We start from the raw sequence: 15,673 nt of genomic DNA on the forward strand, positions 1-15,673 counted from the left end.
GTGTATAACATAAGGCTATCTATATTTTAAAATAAAAGGCCAAGATACAGACCTCTTCTGCAGGAAAAGTCATCTTAATCAACCTCGACAAGCTGCAGTTTGTTGCCGCATCATGTTATTTCCAGAGCTAACTGGGTCCCGGCTCCACTTGCATATTTGTCTTGTAGATACTATATGCATGTGGATTCAATTGTATAGCACGCACACAAAAAACAATTGCTGAAAAGCTCGAACTTTTTCTTGAACATACTGCTTACAAAGATAAAGTGGGTGTTGGGGTGGAGAAGGATAAACACTCAAAGTTTTCACAGCCTGGGAACCGTAAAAGTTGTTATGTTTGTACTTTAACTGTCAAAGAGAGTGACTAAGCTTGAACACACACGGTGTGGACACAGACATAGGACCCTCACAGTTTTCTCCTGCTCCTGATCCTCTTCGTAAATAAATCTAATTTACAACCGCTGAGAACAAGAGGTCTTCTGAGTTCAGGCACAGCCATCTCAAATAAATCAACTTTAACGGGAACAAGTCCAGCAGCAGGCTGGTCATCGAGGAACAATTAGGAATTCCAGATCAATGGGAGAGGAGCAACAGAGAATGAGAGAAGAGAGGGACAGGTTGGCAGGAAAGAGGGTGGAGGGGTCATGTTGGGAGTGGGGGTAGGAGGGTTATACATCCTTCACTTACATGAACAAAGGCTCACACACAATCGCACTCTTACCTATAGCCTAAGGGAGTCAGTTAGAGTCGGTGAGGTCTCTTGCACAGAAATAGTCACCATGGCTCTCTGCGCCTCTTGATTACTGCTTTAGATCTCAGCAGGTGAAGGACAATATTGTTCAGGCGCTGGATGGGAAATCTAGCTTCAAACCCGCAGCAGTACTTCACATTTGCATTTGTTTGTTTGCTTGTGAACTCATGGCTCTCCAGGTATTTGCGCTGAAATCCCCTGGGAGATTATATGTGCTTTCATTATTCATATTTTAAAACTTGTCCCGAGGGACATTTATTTACTGATCATCTCTGGTTATGATTGTGTGTGTGTGGGTGTTGTGTGTGTGTGTGTTTTACATTAAACAAGCCAGCCTTTCTGGGCATCCATGTGAAGTCATCTGTAACTGTGGTTACTGCAGGCTATGATGGGACATTTTACTTGTAAGTGACTTGGCCAATTTGTCATTTCCTTCGGCTTTCTTGCCCTTCTAGTCAGATTGTGTGGGGGTATCATGATTTTAGTGTGTGTGTGTGTGTGTGTGTGTGTGTGTGTGTGTGTGTGTGTGTGTGTATGTGTGTGTGTGTGTGTGTTTGTGTGTGTGTGTGTGTGTGTGTGTGTGTGTGTGTGTGTGCGTGTGTGTGTGTGGAGGGTTAAGAAATGGGTCTGTCAGAAGTGAATGATCAGATTCATGAAGTGAAACAGGACAGACAGCAGATATGGTGGAGAGCGGAAAAAAAATACAAGCAGGAAAGACACATTTGTCTGTTTAAACAAGAGACAGGACTATAGACCCTCTAGTTATATGCTTAATGATATGTCTTTTTTCATTTTCCAGTGTTTTATGATTGTAAAATCCAGTTGTAATGTCACTAACATTTATGTTTGTGCCAGGTGAAGCTTAAACAATGCCTTAAAATCAGCAACCAGGTTTTTTTTAGTGAAGCATCTAAAAATCCCTATACCAGGAGTCTTACATATTGATTGATTTGGTAAATGATTTTCAAATTTAACCAGAACTGCTTTGGTTTTCTATAGAACATTTATCTTTGTTCTAATTTAAACTTACAATTTTTACAACAATAACCATAGACAGGGTCATCTATGAAAAATACAGAAATCTCATTCACATTTGCTACAAAGAGAAAATAAAACTACTGACTTAACAAATCAACAAAACAGCCTCATGTTGGCAATTTTATTCATTACAATTTCAAATGTCAACTCCCTTTAGTGTCACTTTCTGGCCATGTAGGTGGCAGGTCCAGTTTATTATTGTTAGGTTATGCACTCTTAGCTAACACATGGGAACTAGAGCTGTGCAATATAAGGACTAGCAGTCATTGCAATATCACTGTGTGGAGCTGCTCTGTTATGGAAAAATAATAATCACAATTACTTTCTCGACATATCAATATGTACTGATGCATTCTTGTATCTTCATCAAAATAACTGACAAATTATTTTGTCAAATGTAGGCTATTAGATGTATATACACTACCAGTCAAAACACACACCTTCTCATTCAGTGGTTTGTCTTTATTTTTAGAACTACCTCTGGGAACTCCTTCTAGACTGTTGGAAAGCCATTTCAGGTGACGTCCTCATGAAGCTCATCGAGAGAATGCCAAGAGTGTACAAAGCAGTAATCAAAGCTTGTTTGAAGAATCTAAAATATAAAAGATGTTTTCAGTTATTTCTCAATGTTTTATTTGCTATATAATTTTTAATAGTGAAGGTGTCTTTATTTGTACCCATAGCTAAATAAGGTAAGGTAGTAGTTTTGCTTCATAGTTTTGATGTCTTCACCATGTATTCAGAATGTAGAAAGTCATACAAATAAGGAAAAGGTGTGTCCAAATCTATGACTGGTAGTGTATAAAAATAATAAAATAAGCAATTTTGAGTCCCTTTAGCAATAGGTATCAAATTGTGTCTGTGTCTTTAAATCCAAGGCCCACAACTACAGTACATTTGAAAACCAAAGCAGCAACAGAAACGACACAGATTTTTTTGGGATTTTTTTTAATCTTCTCGATCAGCGCAATTCTGCCCCCAAAACAATCGGTTGCAACCGCATTAGCTTGTTCGGTCCGATCTAAAAAGTCCCTGTGTGAAAGCAAACCAAGCCAACTGAAAATGTGAGCTTTTCCACTTTTACCAATCCCTGGACCGATCCCTGGACCGGACCAGCAGTGTGAATGTGCCCTTTACCCACCATTTTGCACCTTTGCAATTTTGGTCGTTTCATGCCTGATTTGGTGTGTCTACCTTGCGATGTTTCTTACCTACCATGAGGCAGTTCAAACCTAAATAGTAGGTTGGTTCAACCTCTAAAATAGGGGGAAGTGCGAATCATTCGGGATACGCAACAATAAAAGATCTTACTCATATCCTGTTGGGTGGACTGTTGTTACCTTTGATGCACACACATGACAATACAGTATTTTAGTAATTGAGAAACTGAAGGTCATAGAGTTCACTAGGGACATTGCAATGACAAAAGACAAAGAGAAGAGTGAGGAACAAAATGGATTAGATGCAACCAGTATCATCAGCGTACATGTACTAATATGGCTGTGCATTTGTTTAGTTTTGTGGCATAAAACAAGAGAACAAAATCCAGATTTATCACTGGAAACAGAAGAAGAAGATGGCACATACTCAGATTTTTCTGTGTTTTAAAAGCATCTTGTATATATTGTACATTGTAAATTGTAAATTTGTATATTCTGTAATGCAAAAACAGAACAAAAGAGCAAAGTGTACCGGAGTCAAATTCCTTGTTTGTATGTACGAACTTGGCAATAAAGCTGATTCTGATTCTGATTCTGATATCTGATCACCGTCCAGTCTTCCAATCTGATGTGTGTAGGCAGGTCTGCTTACAGTATAGTATTTATTACCAATAGTAAATCATTATTTGATGTCCACATACAGTTTGGTAATGCAGTTATTAGCCAATAGCATGACATAAATCTGCAAAGTGAATAACATGTCTTTGTAGAAAACCACTTTACTACGTATACCTTGCTAGTACCCGGGTGAACTCTTTTGGCTATTTGGCCCTATTTCCTATGTCATTGAATATATAAAGGTGTCTGAAACATTTTTGGTCCACATTGACCAAATTGATAGCATCACACAATTACTGTACATTTGTCAGCTGCACATCCATAATGTAAATCTCTTGTTCCACCATGCCTCAAAGGGGCTCTGTTGGATTCAGATATGGTAACTGTTAAAGCTATTGGAGTACAATGAACTCACCGTGATGTTTAAAACACCGGTTTGAGATTATTTAAGCAATGTGACTTGATTCATTTTCCTACTGTAAGCAACAATCTGAAGATGGATAAACTGTGGTCGTACAAGAATGGCCATTGTCAGCAACAGTGCTTAGGTTGGCTGTAGCATTTATAGCTCAGTTGGTACTAGGACCGGAAAAAACCCCAACTCCTAGACTATGACACTACCACAGGTAGCCTAAAAGAGCGATACACAGCGGATTGGAGCCATGCTTTCATATTGTTTATCCCGAGTTTTGACCCAACTATCTGAATGTTGCAGCTGAAATTAAGACTCATCGGACCATGCAGAGTTTTTCCAATCTGAGGGGCACCTGTTGTGATGCTGTAGCCCATCTGCTTCAAGGTTTGATCTTTTTTTCTGTAAATTACTGTTGCCTTTCTATCATCTCAAACCAGTATACCCATTCTTTTTGACATAAACACAGCATTATGCCCAAGTAATTTAATGGGTGAAATTCTCCTTAAATCAGCAAAGTGATTTAGATGTCCTTTAAATCTCCTTATGTCTGCATTCGGATTCTTGCTTTGAACCTTAACAAGTAATCTTCACCATGTCTAGATGCCTAAGTAAACACAGAGTGCAATAAGGTAAGCTTGAAAGGAAAAAACATTGCGCCAGCTGGCCTAAATATCATTAGCTGTGGAGCAGAATGAGTTTAACTGCAGTAAAGCCTTACATGTTGTGTACCATTACAGTAACCCTATTTACCATAAATAAACTTTGTTAGCTTAAAAGGATAGATCATCAGGAGGGATGAGATAACAGCCTGTGTTTATCTCCCTCACCCATCCATTTAGTCATTCTATTACTGATGAATGTACACCTTCGTACTTTTTTGCCCTCACATTTATTGATGCTTCTTTGTTTTATAAATGCACTGGATTAAAAACGTTCATTAATATTAATGACCAGCCTATTTTTGAGATAATGCTCACATTCATTACCATCCATTAATGTTTGTTTACCTAATTTGATTGGACTATAACCTTCACACATGCACATAATGCGCTTCTCAGCTGCCTGTATGTGAGTAATCCTGATGGGAGTGGAGGCTAATTGAAAGGGAAGTTGAATATAGTCTGCCGATGTTGCTTAGTTTTTCAGTCAGTGGGATACTTCCATTTGGGTCAACCTTAAATCAGATTTCACATAATATTGTATTCATCTCCTTATATATTCCAATCATACCTGGTCACAGTTGCTAAAAGGTTTGAATTGATTTCTTTCGTTGGTTTTCACCAGCAATTATGTCTTGTTCTTATTATTATCTTTTTCTTCCTGCTCATGCTTCTCCATCTACTTCGTTCTCTTGGGTTGTCTCTCCAGAGCTGCTCTAATTAAATACGAGGTTGGTGGTGGTACGGGGTCTTCCAGCCGAGCAGAGGAGAAAGACTCTAATTCCATCTCTCAGGATGGAACTGTGACACACAATGGCCCTGCCATCCTCTCTGCCCCCCCACAGACTCCCAACTGAAAGTCCTCTCCTCAGGCAGCTTTTTAATAGGCCTCTCCTTCCTTTACACTCGCTCATAAACACACATTCATAGCATGCATGCAAACAGACATGCACCTGTGCTGCGGCACACGTGTGCAGTGCACGGCACCCATGCACACAAGTCCGTGACCCCCTGCGAGTGTCTGTCACTTGTGCTGCAGCTCACACAGCGTTGGGCCTTTTGATGTGTTCTTAAGGCCAGGCGACAGCCTTTTTACTTTCCACATCATGCAGAGGCACAAACGCCAAGCCAGATTCGCTACTCCACTTGTCAGCATTGTAAAAGCAGCACTCAAGGGCATACAGTCAGAGCCTAAAGGTTTTGGCCATTTTTCCTACATTATGTCGTTTTTCAAAGAACTGGATGCATGAAGATTTAGCATGAAATATATTTTAAAAGCAGGTATTCTGAACTAAAAGTGGTTTCCTAGTGAGGACATTAGGTTTAAAACTATTTTCTTCTGAAAAATAAAATTGTTGCTTTTCTTTCTTATGGATTTGATTTATTCCAACGCAATGTGCAAATATTGCTTTTGGCCATTATTTCCTTGTCAACATCACAGTTTTTTCCAGCCTCAGGATAGGCTCAGTATATATTTATATATACACTACCATTCAAAAGTTTTAGAACGCATTTAATGGTTTTCTTTATGTTTACGTTCATTTCCTTTATACATAAATTCTCACTGACGGCATCAAAACGGTGAATGAACACATATGGAATTATGTAGCAAACCAAAAATTGTAAAAGAACTTTATAAATATGTAATTTCTTTTAGATGTAGTCACCCTTTGCTTTGATGACTGAAATATTAACCTCTGGTTGTCTCTCATTGAACGTCTGGGAGGTTCTTTCAAGACTCTTTGGAAAACCATTTCAGGTTATCACCTCATGAAGCTCATGGAGAGAATGACAAAGGTGCAAAGGGTGGCTATTTTGAAGAATCTAAAATATAAAAATGTTTAGAGTGATTTAACACTTTTGTTTACTATAAAATTCAATGTGTGTTCATTCATAGTCTTGTTGCCTTTGGTGAGAATCTACAATTTAAATAGTCATGAAAATAAAAAGACCTGTGAGAAAGTGTATCTAAAACTTCAGACCGGTAGTGTGTGTATATATACGTGTATACACAGCTCTTATGATCTAAATATCTTTATTAAGACCTGCACTGTATTATTTTGTTATGTTGTACATTTCTCCCTTGCTGTACAGTCTCACAGTCTCTTTTGTCCCTTGTGTGTATTTCAATTTTCTTTTCAATTTGCTGCTGGTAAACCTGAACTTCTTCAATAGGACAAAAAAATACTACTAGTGTATTTTAAATATATCTACAATATTGTTATATATTCAATTTGTGTAAAAACTATAATAATGTTTTATTGATTGCTTAATATTCTTTACATCTCCTTACTTGTGACACGTTTGATTTTTACCTCAGATTCGAAGAGGATGCTGTGGAAAGTAAGAATAAGATTTTTTCTGCTACAACTACAGACATCAAAATGACTGGAAGCTTCTTTTAGATTATGTGTGGTTATGTGCTGGTGGGGATGGGGGTGGTGCTAAGCTCTATCCTGTGCACCCAGAGTTTTTGGATCTGTGTCGATGTGTTTTTGCCCTGAATGATAATGCTGCCTGTTGGAAAGACTAGGGCTTGTTGTGCAACGTCTTGGCGCTCAGCTCTTCCCTCCTTTTTGTGCCATCCTCTCTCCCCTCCTTCGCTCCCTGTCCTTGTTTCTCTTTCTCCTTCCAGCTACCCTTCCCATAGTCTATTTGTGCTGTCTGAGGCTGTATATGTCCCTGAACAGCACAAAGAGACAGTGTTTGGAGAGGGTGGGAATAGTGAGAAGGAGCTCATCTGTGCAGTGTGGCGCCCATTACGTATTGATCTGGACTTCTGGGCAGGGCAGCAAGGGCAAGTTTATGTTTGTAGCTAAATAGATAAAAGAGGGAAACTACAGGAGGATGTTAAATGTGTATTGTCCTCAGCGTGATGCTCTCATTGTGTCTCAATGGTGAGTGAGGTTGTTTCAGGGACATCTTCAGAGTTGAGGCTTAAAATTTAGATAGAGCAGCCTATGTTCAAACTCTCTGTGTTGGTGCATATAACTGTCAGTCAGTCAGTCATTTTCTACCGCTTCTTCCATAGTGGGTCGCGGGGAAGCTGGTGCCTATCTCCAGCAGTCTATGGGCAAGAGGCGAGGTACACCCTGGACACGTCGCCAGTGGGAGGAAGCCGGAGTCCCCGGTGACAACCCACGCATGCACAGGGAGAACATACAAACTCCATGCAGAAAGACCCCTGGCCGGGAGTCGAACCCAGGACCTTCTTGCTGCAAGGCAACTGTGCCACCGTGCAGCCCGCATATAACTGTCAATGAGGCTTTTGTTTTGACTGGAGAATTAATTTGTTCCAGCACTTATGCAGGAAGGAGCTAACTCCATGTTACTAGTCAGTGACAGATCAAAGATATGTTCCATTAGGCCTGCTAACAAAGGCAAAGAGAGGCATTTATAACTGATCCATGGAACATAATTGGATTTTGATATATTCTTTATTCTAGTAAAGATCTGTACAGTATGCTTACATTTATAGATTTGATTGGAGCAGCAGTAGAAAGAGTTGTATTTTTAGGAGAAGAATTATTGTTTTATTTTGCTGTAAGCTGTTTATTATTATTACAGCATCCTGCTCACTCTGCCAATTTAATTGATCAAGGGTGGGGTTGGGCTAAATTAAAAGCTCCTTATGTGTGCTTTTGAGCTTTCCCATGCTCAAGTTTTTACAGGTGATGAGGGTCCTTTGCCTGCATGAATCATCTCGTTGCCCCTCAAGGCAGGGCGTGTTTGTGGGTGTGTCTTCTGGATGTGTGTCTGGGAATATATAATTTCCCAATGACAAAATTCTGTAATAACAGGGTAGGTTGTAGTCATTGAGCTGTTGGGATAATCTACTGGTTTACCAACAAAGCTCTCAGAACACCCACACTTTTAATGGTCTGAGTCGGTTTCACTCAAAGGCAGAGAAAGACCTAGAAAAGGAAGAGAGGATTTTATATCTTGATAAAAAAAAGATTAATAGTTGTGGTGTTATCTCATAGATACTAGGTGTTGTGATAATCCTAAATCAGGTGGACAAATGATATGTCTCACCACAAGAATCTGACTCTGTGAGGTGTTTAGAGTCCCAGCCAGTGAGTGCGAGCTTTATAGGCTTGCTGCAGCTTGCTCTGCTCACCCAGCTCTTCTCCATAGCCTACTCTTTCATCATACACAAACATATTCACACATCTTGGTGAGCAGATTAAATCTGACAGATAAGCAACTTTACTTGCAGGTGCTGGAACAGGTTCTGTGAATCTTAAAAGAAGCACCTTGGACAGATATTAATCTCACTCTCCCCCTCTGTGCATTGCATCGCTCTCTAGCTTTGTCTGTTTTGTTTTGTTCTGGTTCTTTTTATTCAGACTGGTATACATTATTGCTTAGTAAGTTGAAACAGAAGACAACATTTTTTAAAATTCAGACTAAATAACTTTATTAGTATGGGTTTTACTTCTTTTTGACAAGCCAATGGTTAACCTAACCCATATGCTCTAAAATCGACTAATTTAAGAAAAAAAACTACAAGCTGTTTCTCTCAGAGACGCACCAATTTTACTTTTCCTAGCCAGTACTGGTTTCCACTTTGAGGTCTTTTAGCTGGTTCAGTCTTTCTTCTACAAGCTTTTAGTTGTTGTTTTTACAGACCAAAATTAAGTGCAGTATTTATGATGCATTTCAATCTGAAAAGACTCACAAAGAGAGGGTTGGCAATTAGAAAAGTTTTAATGATGTGAAATTACATTATTATATCTTTGGCCCTCGGACCTGGGAGGAAGACATGAATGCTGGGAATGATATGAGCTAAGATGAACATTTGTAAGGCTTAGATTTAGAGATGTCTTCCCCTGATCCGACACTGGTGGTGGATTGGCGGCCAGGGAGCGAGGAAGCTAGAATAGATGTGGAGGAAGATGGTGGAGGTGTGGTGGAGGAGGGATGAGCTCAGCTGACAAGCGAGGAGGAACACAGCCGAAGGTCCTTTAAAAACAAGGCGTCGGAAGGTGATTGGATGATGAATTAGGCGGACAGGATGCTGATTGGAAGGCCGGGAGACGCACAGGGAAGTCATTGGACGGTGGAGACGGCGAGGGTGAGTCTTTCATTCTGAATTTTTGTTTGAACTCTATTTAATAAATAGGGAGACATATGTGGTTTTTGCAGTATTTGTTTTGCTGATCATCAATAAGGTAAGATCAAAGGAAAATTGGCCATTTTTGGTTCCCTGGTGAATTGATTGATGCATCTCTAGTTTTCCAGTCACGATTTGTGGTGTCCTTCTATGGTCTTCTCAAAGATTTCTTTAGGCAGACTACATGTGTGAGAGATTTCTATTCAGGGGAAATCTTGTTCTTAAGCTTTGCTTAGGCAAATGCTATGAGATTTAAGAACATTTAGTTCCACAATCCCAGCTCAATATTCTGAAAGCACGTATGGCCAGTGTTCCTGGCAGATCAAGTTGTATGATATGTGGCTGACTGACACTCATTTAGGGCAAAGTAAGAAATGCGTATGTCAGCAGTGCTATTTTGTTTTCTTGTTAGGTTGCTTTGTTTATAGGTTATTAACCATTTGAATGTCTGAATGAACTTGTAAAAGCCCAGGCAGCCTTGTTTCTTTGCTCTCTGTGCTTCCATTACATGTATTTCAACAATCTCCCCTCTCCTCACAACTGCAGCCTGCCTGCCTGCCTTTTTGAAAGCAATGGCTGCCATTAACAAACTGTCAGTGTAAAGTGGATTAAATGTGATGGGTTTTTTTCATGACTGTAGAGGCTGTACTGCAAAAGTGTCAAAACTTTCTTCAATCCAGCTCGAAGGGGCTTCTGGCTTCTCCTTCCCTGTCATTTAGTTCCACTTTAAAATAAAGCATTTCCTGGACACTCAGATTTTAATGCATCTAAAAAAGCGAGTGGTCTTGCTTAGCTCACAAAGAAACTCTTTTACTGTCAGTGTGGCATATAAAAGTAATTGCTGGCTTCTCCTCTTGGCTTTTGAGGAAAGAGGGAAGGGAGGGAAGGAGATGTATGAGTTTTAGTTTAATCATCATCCTTTTTTTGAAGAGATGTGGTGGATAAAGCCAAAAAGTAGAGATGTGGTGCTGACTTTTTTCAATAAATGTGCTTTTTGTGGTTTGTGCGCCTTTTTCTTTTGTTTTTGTGTTTCATGTTTGCAAGAAAGGCAGATTTTAATCGAAACCTTTAATGTAGACAGTCACTTTCATCTGGCTTCATCTAAATGAGTGACCTTGCTGTGTTCCACTTCTATTTAATAAAGGGATGTGTTTTTATTTTTTATATTCCATCTGCTCTAATGTCCTTTGGGAGCTATAAAGTACACACTTGTCCACACAGAAACGTCTGCATGACAACATGCGCGTGCTCTTTGTCAGGCAAAAGTCCGTGCTGGTAATGAGACTAAGTGTGGCGAGGCGGGCAGACAAATGAATGAAACGGCAACAGAATCATTGGCTCTGTTTGATTTGTCTCCACTAATTCAAATAGACCATCTGATAAATTGAGAGGATAGGATATACATCAGAAAAGCAAGAGGCGTCTCTGTGTTGTTCCCCATTCACAAGCAAATCACAACCCAACCCCCGCTAGAACACCCAGAGGGGAGAATGTTTCCCCTATGTGTGTGTCTGTGTCTGTGAGAGAGCGAAAGAATGAGCCTGGTTGCTAAGAGGTGTGAGTTAAAAGCAAATGAAGGAGTACTTGTGTCAACATTGTGACTGCAGTGATGAGCCACAAAGCCGCCTGGCCAAGCATCCGAAGGCCAGTGTAAGAAAGCAGGAGGTGCTCTCTCACAGTGCCTCTACACTTACTGCGTCCTACATTAATGGTTAATTTTTGACCTCAGATTGTTCTGCCCTTCTGGTTCTGTTTAAATATAGCTACACATTTCAAAACAAGAAATTAATTACATCGTTAAACATCAGAAAGCCAAACTCTTATAAAGAGTAACTGTTGAGTTAGTCTGTACACCTGACTCTGAGGTCACCTGCAAGTACATAAAAAAAAAAAAAAAAACACTTCAGTGCCTCCTCACTCAACATGCAGAAATGTGGGTATGCATTTAAGAAATATCTGCAGACTTCTAAAAGCAAACTTAATCTACAGGAACCTTTCGGGAAAGGTTTTTGGCAACTGTAGGAACAAGGGTAGTTTTCTGGGGACTTTTAGTTTCTTTGTTTCTGTTGCATTTCCAAGGGTAGAAAAAAGATTATCACGGTCAAAGTGTATCCCAGATGTTGACCCTGTTAAGGTACATTTTGACCATACAAACTGGAACTTATTTTCCCTTGAACCTTCAATTTTGCTCTGGCTTTTTCTTTCTTGTATTACCACTGTGGAGGTACAAAACAGTGCTGTTTGTGTAAATAATATGTAAAGCGGATCCCTCCTCTTACAGCAGGAGTCTTTTGTTCAGTAGTTGAATGTGAAAGAGATAGAGAGGTTCCTGTAAAAAAAAATAAAACCATGACTGATAATTCTGTCAGTGTTAACACTTCATAACCTATTTAACGTCACTACACACAGAGTCCACATAGAGGTGTACTATAACAAACTTTAAGACGATTTTTCTGATGCAGAGAAAATAGAGTTCCAGTCTGGAATGTTCTGCGGATATATTAGTCACAATGTTTACACTGTGAAACTGAATTATAATCCCCTCAAGGTCAAAACAAATCCAACACATTCACAGAATTAGGGACTTAGTGTTTTTCATATAACCTTCAGCCTTTGGTTTAGAGCTTTTGTGGATGAAAGTGTTTAAGCAAAATGTTTTATTCAGTTTAATTTCCAGTAATTTTTTTCTGATAACTTTAACTGTAAAACATTTTAAAACACTGGCTTCTGCTATGAGTTATCTGTGGAGACAGGATCAAAATATTCCTCTAAAACAAAAACAACCTCCCATAAATGTGGATTCAGTCAGTCAATCAAAATGTTATTAACAGACTCAAGTAGATGATTACAGATGTTAGATAAAATGCTAAATATAAAGTCAGAATAAAAAATATGAACACATAATATAGATTGTTAGCAGGTGTTAATATTAAAGCAGGCGGGATGCGCTGCGTCGATGTATGCAGTACCATTTTGGGACACATTCAGCCTGATTTATTACAAATTTGATAAGGTAACATGTTTTTTCCATTTTTGGTGGAAATTTTATTTTGTTTCAGAGTGCAGCTGCTGAGAAAAATGTAAAGGCCAGGTTGTAATTCTGATTGGATCTTCCATTCAGTTCTGCTGCAAATGCAAAGAAGGTAGAAATAAGTGGCCATTACTGTCACGTTGTGGTTTTGGGGTGGACCAAATTGCAGACAAGAGCTTGGAAGCAGAATCTTAAATAAATCCTTACTTTATTTGAAGGATCAAAAACGTAACAAAAATCACTGCAGGTACAACACAGAACCGAAATCCAAAAACCTACAAAGCTGAACACTGCAGGAACATGCCATGAACGAGGGTAGCGAGTGTGAGCGAAGGAACCAGCAAAATACAATGACACAAAACCAACTAATACAGGTCCTTCTAAAAAAATTAGCATATTGTGATAAAGTTCATTATTTTCTATAATGTAATGATGAAAATTTAACATTCATATATTTTAGATTCATTGCGAACTAACTGAAATATTTCAGGTCTTTCATTGTCTTAATACGGATGATTTTGGCATACAGCTCAAGAAAACCCAAAATTCCTATCTCACAAAATTAGCATATTTCATCCGACCAATAAAAGAAAAGTGTTTTTAATACAAAAAACGTCAATCTTCAAATATCCTTCAAAAGTGGCTTGACCTGGGGAATGCGGCACCTGTAGCCCATTTCCTGCACACGCCTGTGCACGGTGGCTCTGGATGTTTCTACTGCAGAGTCAGTCCACTGCTTCCGCAGGTCCCCCAAGGTCTGGAATCGGCCCTTCTCCACAATCTTCCTCAGGGTCCGGTCACCTCTTCTTGTTGTGCAGCGTTTTCTGCCACACTTTTTCCTTCCCACAGACTTCCCACTCAGGTGCCTTGATACAGCACTCTGGGAACAGCCTATTTGTTCAGAAATGTCTTTCTGTGTCTTACCCTCTTGCTTGAGGGTGTCAATAGTGGCCTTCTGGACAGCAGTCAGGTCGGCAGTCTTACCCATGATTGGGGTTTTGAGTGATGAACCAGGCTGGGAGTTTTAAAGGCCTCAGGAATCTTTTGCAGGTGTTTAGAGTTAACTCGTTGATTCAGATGATTAGGTTCATAGCTCGTTTAGAGACCCTTTTAATGATATGCTAATTTTGTGAGATAGGAATTTTGGGTTTTCATGAGCTGTATGCCAAAATCATCCGTATTAAGACAATAAAAGACCTGAAATATTTCAGTTAGTGTGCAATGAATCTAAAATATATGAATGTTAAATTTTCATCATTACATTATGGAAAATAATGAACTTTATCACAATATGCTAATATTTTGAGAAGGACCTGTATACTGAGGGATAACAAAAGGGCGGGTAATCAAAGAAACAGGGAACTGGTGTGACAAGGAGGCAGAGGCAGCAGGTGAACCTAATAAAACTAAAGCATGAGGAAAAGAACCAAATGACAAGACAGTGAGCAGACCTAAAAGAAACTATAAACCAAGATAAAATAAAACATAGAATCAAGAACAAACGTGAACTAAAGGAAACTGAGAAACTGGAGGTAACACAACATCCTTAGATCTAAGAACTTAGCAAAAAGAGACCATAAAGAAACCCTGACTACAAAAGTAAACAACCCTAAACCAACACTGATAGAACAAACTGAGAATGAAGCAAAGGAAACAAGGACAAGAATAAAAGTAAACAATAACTAAAGCTAACCTATATAGGAGGGACTGGAGAATAAAGATAAACTAGAGAAAAAACAAAGCTAAGAGGGACAATGAATGTAAAGTGGACTAAAACTGAGTAATTAATAACTAAAAGAGGAAAATGAATGATGAGAGGAGTAACAGAAAATAAACTAATAAATAGAAGAGTGCAAAGGAACCAGAGGACTATAATAATAATGAAACCATTGTAAGTACATAGATAGAAAAGAAACACCAAGGGAACTAAGGGCGAGAGGAGAACACACTGGGAGGCAAAAGGTAACCAGAACTGTCAGAAAACAGAAAGCAATAAACATGAATACAAAACCACAAACAAGAACATTTAGCAAAACTAAACACAAAACCACAAACAAAGTCCAAAATGTCACATCCTGACAATTACACTTTTTCGTGGATTTTGGAGTCACTTTATATCATTTACAGTCAGTAGCTGTGATTTTATCATTAATTATAGCTTCATTGCTGAAAATCATGGATATTTATTTTCACCAAGGGAGATTTTTTTCCTTTGTCCTTCACAAACTCTGCAATGCTCCTTAGCAAGGAATGAGTAACAATGAGCATCACTTCATTTACATAAATTATGCTGGCAGTCAAAATTCAACAAACAGTCCAAGTTGAGGGTTCAGAGTAATTAACTTACAGGGGAAGTTCATGGTGGCATAATGGAAACCCACCTTTTAGTGTTACATAAATTTAAACACCATACGTTAAACAATCTGTTGTTTTTACAGATTTTATCAGAAATTTGAACCAAAACATCAGCCGTTTCTTTGTCCCTTGACCACATGAGACATTGACATGCTCAGATTGAGATGTTTTAAATATTTCAGATTTACAGATTTTCTATAAATACAATTAAATGCATCCTTTCACAGAGCACATTGTACAGCATTTTGCTGTAAACATTTTGAAAACTGGACATTTGAACAAGCCTGGTAAGTTATGAGTAGCAAGGCAAGCTGCTCCTCTCAGGAGGGGGTGAAATATGAATGTTAGTCCTGCGCAAGGAATCTTTTATACTACATTTTCTGCTACTGGGCAGATTTCTGAGCTGACTTTATTTGCTTTGTTGACGATGTAGTAAAGCATCATAGGAACAGGACTCTGGAGGTCTGAAGTTGTTTCTCTGACTGTAAGCAATAGATGACGATGAATTCTTATATTTTAGATGCAGGGCA

General features: G+C 39.0%; 1 long non-coding RNA gene across 1 annotated transcript in view; it reads left to right on the forward strand.

Moving 5' to 3' along the window:
- LOC124867296 overlaps positions 1-15,673 on the forward strand; it is a 133,763-nt gene that overhangs the window by 20,850 nt on the left and 97,240 nt on the right. The window lies entirely within an intron of this gene.

Source organism: Girardinichthys multiradiatus, chromosome 4 (genome assembly GCF_021462225.1).
Source record: "Girardinichthys multiradiatus isolate DD_20200921_A chromosome 4, DD_fGirMul_XY1, whole genome shotgun sequence".
Taxonomy (NCBI): domain Eukaryota; kingdom Metazoa; phylum Chordata; class Actinopteri; order Cyprinodontiformes; family Goodeidae; genus Girardinichthys; species Girardinichthys multiradiatus.